Source organism: Arachis hypogaea, chromosome 16, assembly GCF_003086295.3.
Source record: "Arachis hypogaea cultivar Tifrunner chromosome 16, arahy.Tifrunner.gnm2.J5K5, whole genome shotgun sequence".
NCBI classification, from domain to species: Eukaryota; Viridiplantae; Streptophyta; class Magnoliopsida; order Fabales; family Fabaceae; genus Arachis; species Arachis hypogaea.
In genome coordinates this window covers 96,400,037-96,406,350 of record NC_092051.1, presented here as the reverse complement: position 1 = coordinate 96,406,350, position 6,314 = coordinate 96,400,037, and the positions used below count along the sequence as shown (strand labels likewise).

The 6,314-nt window shown below is 35.0% G+C and overlaps 1 non-coding gene across 1 annotated transcript; it reads right to left on the bottom strand.

Moving 5' to 3' along the window:
• Nucleotides 1-5,858: 5,858 nt before the first annotated feature.
• LOC112760286 (small nucleolar RNA R71) lies at nt 5,859-5,966 on the bottom strand. The gene has a single exon (XR_003180735.1). It is a non-coding gene; the product is annotated as a small nucleolar RNA R71 (small nucleolar RNA).
• Between the last annotated feature and the right edge of the window lie 348 nt (nt 5,967-6,314).

Here is a 6,314-nt window from a genome sequence, read left to right as displayed (position 1 = left end):
AATTACAGACGAATTTTCAGACGGATTTTCTGTCTGCAATTACAGATGGATTTTTCGACAGATTTTTCATCTGTAATTTGAATCTTGGGAAATCATCTCACACTCTGATTACAGACAGAAAATCCGTCTGTAAATCCGTCAGTAAGGTAAAATAGAATTTTTTTTAGATTTTTCCAATTACAAAATAAACTTATTTTCATACAAAATAAATATAAATTTAATACAAATTTTTATCTAATTTGTATTCGAATATTTATAATATTTCATAAAATAAACAAATTCATCGTATTATCAAACTAAAAGAAAAGTATTATAAACAAGCAAGTTAATATAATTCAAAACATAAACAAAGTGTATTGATCATCAACTATAATTCCTAGTATATTGTTCAACCATACTAAAACTATCAGCTATAGTCTTCAGTATCATCTTCATCCTCATCATCATCATAGTCCTCATCCGAAGAGATTGAGGATGGCGGCAGTGGCGGTGATAGTGGAACTGTACTAGAACTACTTGACTTCACTTGGACTCCTAATATAACAGAAAATCATAGTTTAAACATCAATATAATATCTTGCATAAATTCTAAAGGATTGCAATCCAAAGCAGTTTAAACGTTAATAGAAAATCATAGTTTAAACATCAATAAACAATGAATCATAAATTATATCTTAGTATAGTTATAGCAGTGAGGTAAATTTTTTTCTTTGTCATAACCTGTAATGTAAGAAAGGACATACCTTTGGTGAAGAAATGTAAGGTCTTTGAGATGATATCTTTGCAAGAAGCTCCTCTGTGGGATTCAGCGGCGCAGTTGTCTCTGCTACTACCTCCACTATTTTACAATATGCAAGATCAGGGTTCTTGGCCACGACTGCCATAAGTTCTGCCATCTACCATGAAACAGAATTTGTTGCTTTTGCTTTGTCATTCATAGGACTAGTTTTACAAAATTGGAAATCAGCACAAAAGTTTACATGTTAAGCACCTAAAGGTTTGATACTTGACCCCCAAATAAAGTGTCTTCTGTTGATAATGTTAGGTTATGAGTTTCCTTGTAAGAATCCGTCGGCCGCTCCATACCTCTAGGTCTCACTATCTGAAGAACAATGTAAATAGCTTTAGACAGTTAGGATCCTGCTTTATGGCATAACTACCATCATAATCTTGAAAGTGAAAAATCACATGCAGCACTGTTTTCAATATGAAGTTGATAGTTAAAAACAGACTTCAAGATCAGAAATTCAGCAATCAGTTTGACTTCTTGTTAAAATATGATAATATCAGAAAGAATTTCATTAATGCTCACTTGAGAATAGCTGCAGGTAAACCAAATTTGTTTGTTCCCAATGAAGTAACCAGTATGAAGTGATTTACTTTGGCAACAGTTACTGCATCATAGAAAAAACAAAACCATTTTGAGTTTTCATCATATTAAGACATTAGTCTTAACCAAATAACAAGGAACAAATTGTTATGACAGTTTTGTGTTTCAAGATTAGGACCTAACAAGATCTTAACATAAGAGTGAAGAATCTTGTCTTACCAGCATCAATAAGGCTATTGGTGGCGCGATAATCGATTCGACAAGGGCCAGTGATGTCAAAAACTTCCTTCTCACTAGCACCAATGGAACATATAACTGTTGATGCATTCTCCAATGCTGGTCCAATTTGATCTGGTTTCTCCAAATCACATTCCACAATTTCAAGCTTCTCTACAGCTGGGCTAAAAACCAAAAATATTCTCTTGTTATTTAATACATCAGCATTTTCTTTATTGCTGATGAGCGGATAATTTATACGCTTTTTGGCATTGTTTTTAGTATATTTTTAGTAGAATCTAGTTACTTTTAGGGATGTTTTTAATAGATTTTATGTTAAATTCACATTTCTGGACTTTACTATGAGTTTGTGTATTTTTCTGTGATTTCAGGTATTTTCTGGCTGAAATTAAGGGACCTGAGCAAAAATCAGATTCAGAGGTTGAAGAAGGACTGCTGATGCTGTTGGATTCTGACCTCCCTGCACTCAAAGTGGATTTTCTGGAGCTACAGAACTCCAAATGGCACGCTTCCAACTGTGTTGGAAAGTAGACATCTAGGGATTTCTAGCAATATATAATAGTCCATACTTTGCCCAAGTTTAGATGACGCAAACTGGCGTTCAACGCCAGATCTCTGCCCAATTCTGGAGTTCAGCGCCAGAAATGGATCAAAAACCAGAGTTGAACGCCAGAAATGGATCCAAACCTGGCGTTCAACTCCACAAATGGCCTTTGCACATGGAAAGTTAAAGCTCAGCCCAAGTACACACCAAGTGAGCCCCGGAAGTGGATTTATGCATCAATTACTTATTTCTGTAAACTCTAGTGACTAGTTTATTATAAATAGGACCTTTTGCTATTAGACATCTTGGGACGCCTGGTTCTTAGATCAGAGGGGCTGGCCATTCGGCCATGCCTGGACCTTTCACTTATGTATTTTTAACGGTAGAGTTTCTACACTCCATAGATTAAGGTGTGGAGCTCTGCTGTTCCTCAAAGATTAATGCAAAGTACTACTGTTTTCTATTCAATTCATCCTATTTTGCTTCTAAGATATTCATTCGTACTTCAATCTGAATGTGATGAACGTGACAATCATCATCATTCCCTATGAACGCGTGCCTGACAACCACTTCCGTTCTACCTTCGACTGAATGAGTATCTCTTAGATCTCTTAATCAGAATCTTCGTGGCGTAAGCTAGAATGATGGCGGCATTCAAGAGAATCCGGAAAGTCTAAACCTTGTCTGTGGTATTCCGAGTAGGATTCAATGAATGAATGACTGTGACGAGCTCCAAACTCGCGATTGCAGGGCGTTAGTGACAGACGCAAAAGGATAGTAAATCCTATTCCAGCATGATCGAGAACCGACAGATGAATAGCCGTGCCGTGACAGGGTGCGTTGACCATTTTCACTGAGAGGATAAGATGAAGCCATTGACAAGGGTGATGCCTCCAGACGATTAGCCGTGCCGTGACAGGGCATTGGATCATTTTCCCGAGAGATGACCGAAAGTAGCCATTGACAGTGGTGATGTATCACATAAAGCCAGCCATGGAAAGGAGTAAGACTGATTGGATGAAGATAGCAGGAAAGCAGAGGTTCAGAGGAACGAAAGCATCTCCATTCGTTTATCTGAAATTCCTACCAATGAATTACATAAGTATTTCTATCCCTATTTTATTATATTAAATTCGAAAACACCATTATCAATTTATATCTGCCTAACTGAGATTTGCAAGGTGACCATAGCTTGCTTCATACCAACAATCTCCGTGGGATTCGACCCTTACTCACGTAAGGTATTACTTGGACGACCCAGTGCACTTGCTGGTCAGTTACACGGAGTTGTGAACCGTGGTTTTGGCATCATGTTTTTGGCGCCATTTCCAGGGAAAGAAAGAGCAATGAACTTTACATAATTAAAGTGTAATCACGATTCCGCATACCAAGTTTTTGGCGCCGTTGCCGGGGATTGTTCGAGTTTGGACAACTGACGGTTCATCTTGTTGCTCAGATTAGGTAATTTTCTTTTTGTTTTATTTTCAAAAATTTTTTCAAAAATCTTTCAAAAATTTTTCTTTTGTTTTTGAAAAAAAAATGTTTTCAAAAATATTATTTTTCTTCAGAATTTTTAAGAATGAATTCTAGTGTTTCATGAAGCATGTTGAAGCCTATCTGGCTGTAAAGCCATACCCAAACTGCTTTGGGATTGGTCTTCAACTAATCACCTCAATAGAGTCATGCCCAATTCTTCTGGATAGGGCATGTTAGGCTTGTCATGTCTGAATTACACTCATATTTTTATTAAAGCTTGGCTGGCTATTAAGCCATGCCTGACCCTTTGATTGGAGCTTTAAGACTAACATGGCAAGATTCTTGGAATTCATATTAAAAATTTTGGAATCCTTATTTTTATTTTTCACAATAATTTTCGAAAAAGAATTAAAAGAAAATACAAAAAAATCATAAAATCATAAAAATAAAAAATATTTTGTGTTTCTTGGTTGAGTCTTGAGTCATGTTATAAGTTTGGTGTCAATTGCATGTGCATCTTGCATTTTTTCGAAAATTCATGCATTCATAGTGTTCTTCATGATCTTCAAGTTGTTCTTGGTAAGTCTTCTTGTTTGATCTTTGCATTTGCATGTTTTGTGTCTTTTCTTGTTTTTCATATGTATTCTTGAATTCTTAGTGTCTAAGCATTAAAGAATTCTAAGTTTGGTGTCTTGCATGTTTTCTTTGCATTAAAAATTTTTCAAAAATATGTTCTTGATGTTCATCATGATATTCACGGTGTTCTTGGTGTTCATCTTGACATTCATAGCATTCTTGCATACATTCATAGTTTTGATCCATAACTTTCATGCATTGCATCATTTTTCTCTCTCATCATAAAAATTCAAAAATCAAAAAAATATCTTTCCCTTTTTCTCTCTTAAAATTTCGAAAATTAGATTTGACTTTTTCAAAAATTTTTAAAATCTAGTTGTTCTTATGAGTCAAATCAAATTTTCAATTTAAAAATCTCATCTTTTTCAAAAATCTTTTTCAAAAATCAAATCTTTTTCATTTTTCTTAGTTATTTTCGAAAATAACAATAACAATTAATGTTTTGATTCAAAAATTTTAAGTTTGTTACTTGCTTGTTAAGAAAGATTCAAACTTTGAGTTCTAGAATCATATCTTGTGATTTCTTGTGAATCAAGTCATTAATTGTGATTTTAAAAATCAAATCTTTTTCAAAACTAATTTCAATCATATCTTTTCAAAATATCTTCTTATCTTATCTTTTTCAAAAATTTGATTTCAAAATATCTTTTCTAACTTCCTAACTTCTTATCTTTTCAAAATTTGTTTCAACTAACTAACTAACTTTTTGTTTGTTTCTTATCTTTTTCAAAACTACCTAACTAACTCTCTCTCTCTAATTTTCGAAAATATCTTCCCTCTTTTTCAAAAATTTCTTTTTTATTAACTAATTATTTTTACTTTTGATTTTAAAATTACTAACCTTTTTCAAAAACTATTTTCGAAAATCACTAACTCTTTTTCAAAAATTATTTTCGAAAATTCTCCCTCTCCCATCTTACTCTATTTATTTATTCATCTACTAACATCTCATCTCACATCTCTACCCTCCTCACAGTTGTGTTTCTTCCATTACATTACATTCTTTGTCTCCCTCTTTTCTCCCACTCACAAAGGGATCCCTATACTGTGGTATAAAGGATCTCTATTATTATTATTTTTCTGCGCCCTCTTCTTTGTCATATGAGCAGGAGCAAGGACAAGAACATTCTTGTTGAAGCAGATCCAGAACCTGAAAGGACTCTGAAGAGAAAACTAAGAGAAGCTAAATTACAACAATCCAGAGATAACCTTTCAGAAATTTTCAAACAGGAAGAGGAGATGGCAGCCGAAAATAATAATAATGCAAGGAGGATGCTTGGTGACTTTACTGCACCTAATTCCAATTTACATGGAAGAAGCATCTGCATTCCTGCCATTGGAGCAAACAACTTTGAGCTGAAACCTCAATTAGTTTCTCTGATGCAGCAGAACTGCAAGTTTCATGGACTTCCATCTGAAGATCCTTTTCAGTTCTTAACTGAATTCTTGCAGATATGTGATACTGTTAAGACTAATGGAGTAGATCCTGAAGTCTACAGGCTCATGCTTTTCCCTTTTGCTGTAAGAGACAGAGATAGAGTATGGTTGGACTCTCAACCTAAGGATAGCCTGAACTCTTGGGATAAGCTGGTCAAGGCTTTCCTAGCCAAGTTCTTTCCTCCTCAAAAGCTGAGCAAGCTTAGAGTGGATGTTCAAACCTTCAGACAGAAAGAAGGTGAATCCCTCTATGAAGCTTGGGAGAGATACAAAGGACTGACCAAAAAGTGTCCTACTGACATGCTTTCAAAATGGACCATCCTGGATATATTCTATGATGGTTTATCTGAGCTATCAAAGATGTCATTGGATACTTCTGCAGGTGGATCCATTCACCTAAAGAAAACGCCTGCAGAAGCTCAAGAACTCATTGACATGGTTGCAAATAACCAGTTCATGTACACTTCTGAGAGGAATCCTGTGAATAATGGGACGCCTATGAAGAAGGGAGTTCTTGAGATTGATACTCTGAATGCCATATTGGCTCAGAACAAAATATTGACTCAGCAAGTCAATATGATTTCTCAGAGTCTGAATGGAATGCAAGCTGCATCCAACAGTACTCAAGAGGCTTCTTATGAAGAAGAAGCTTAT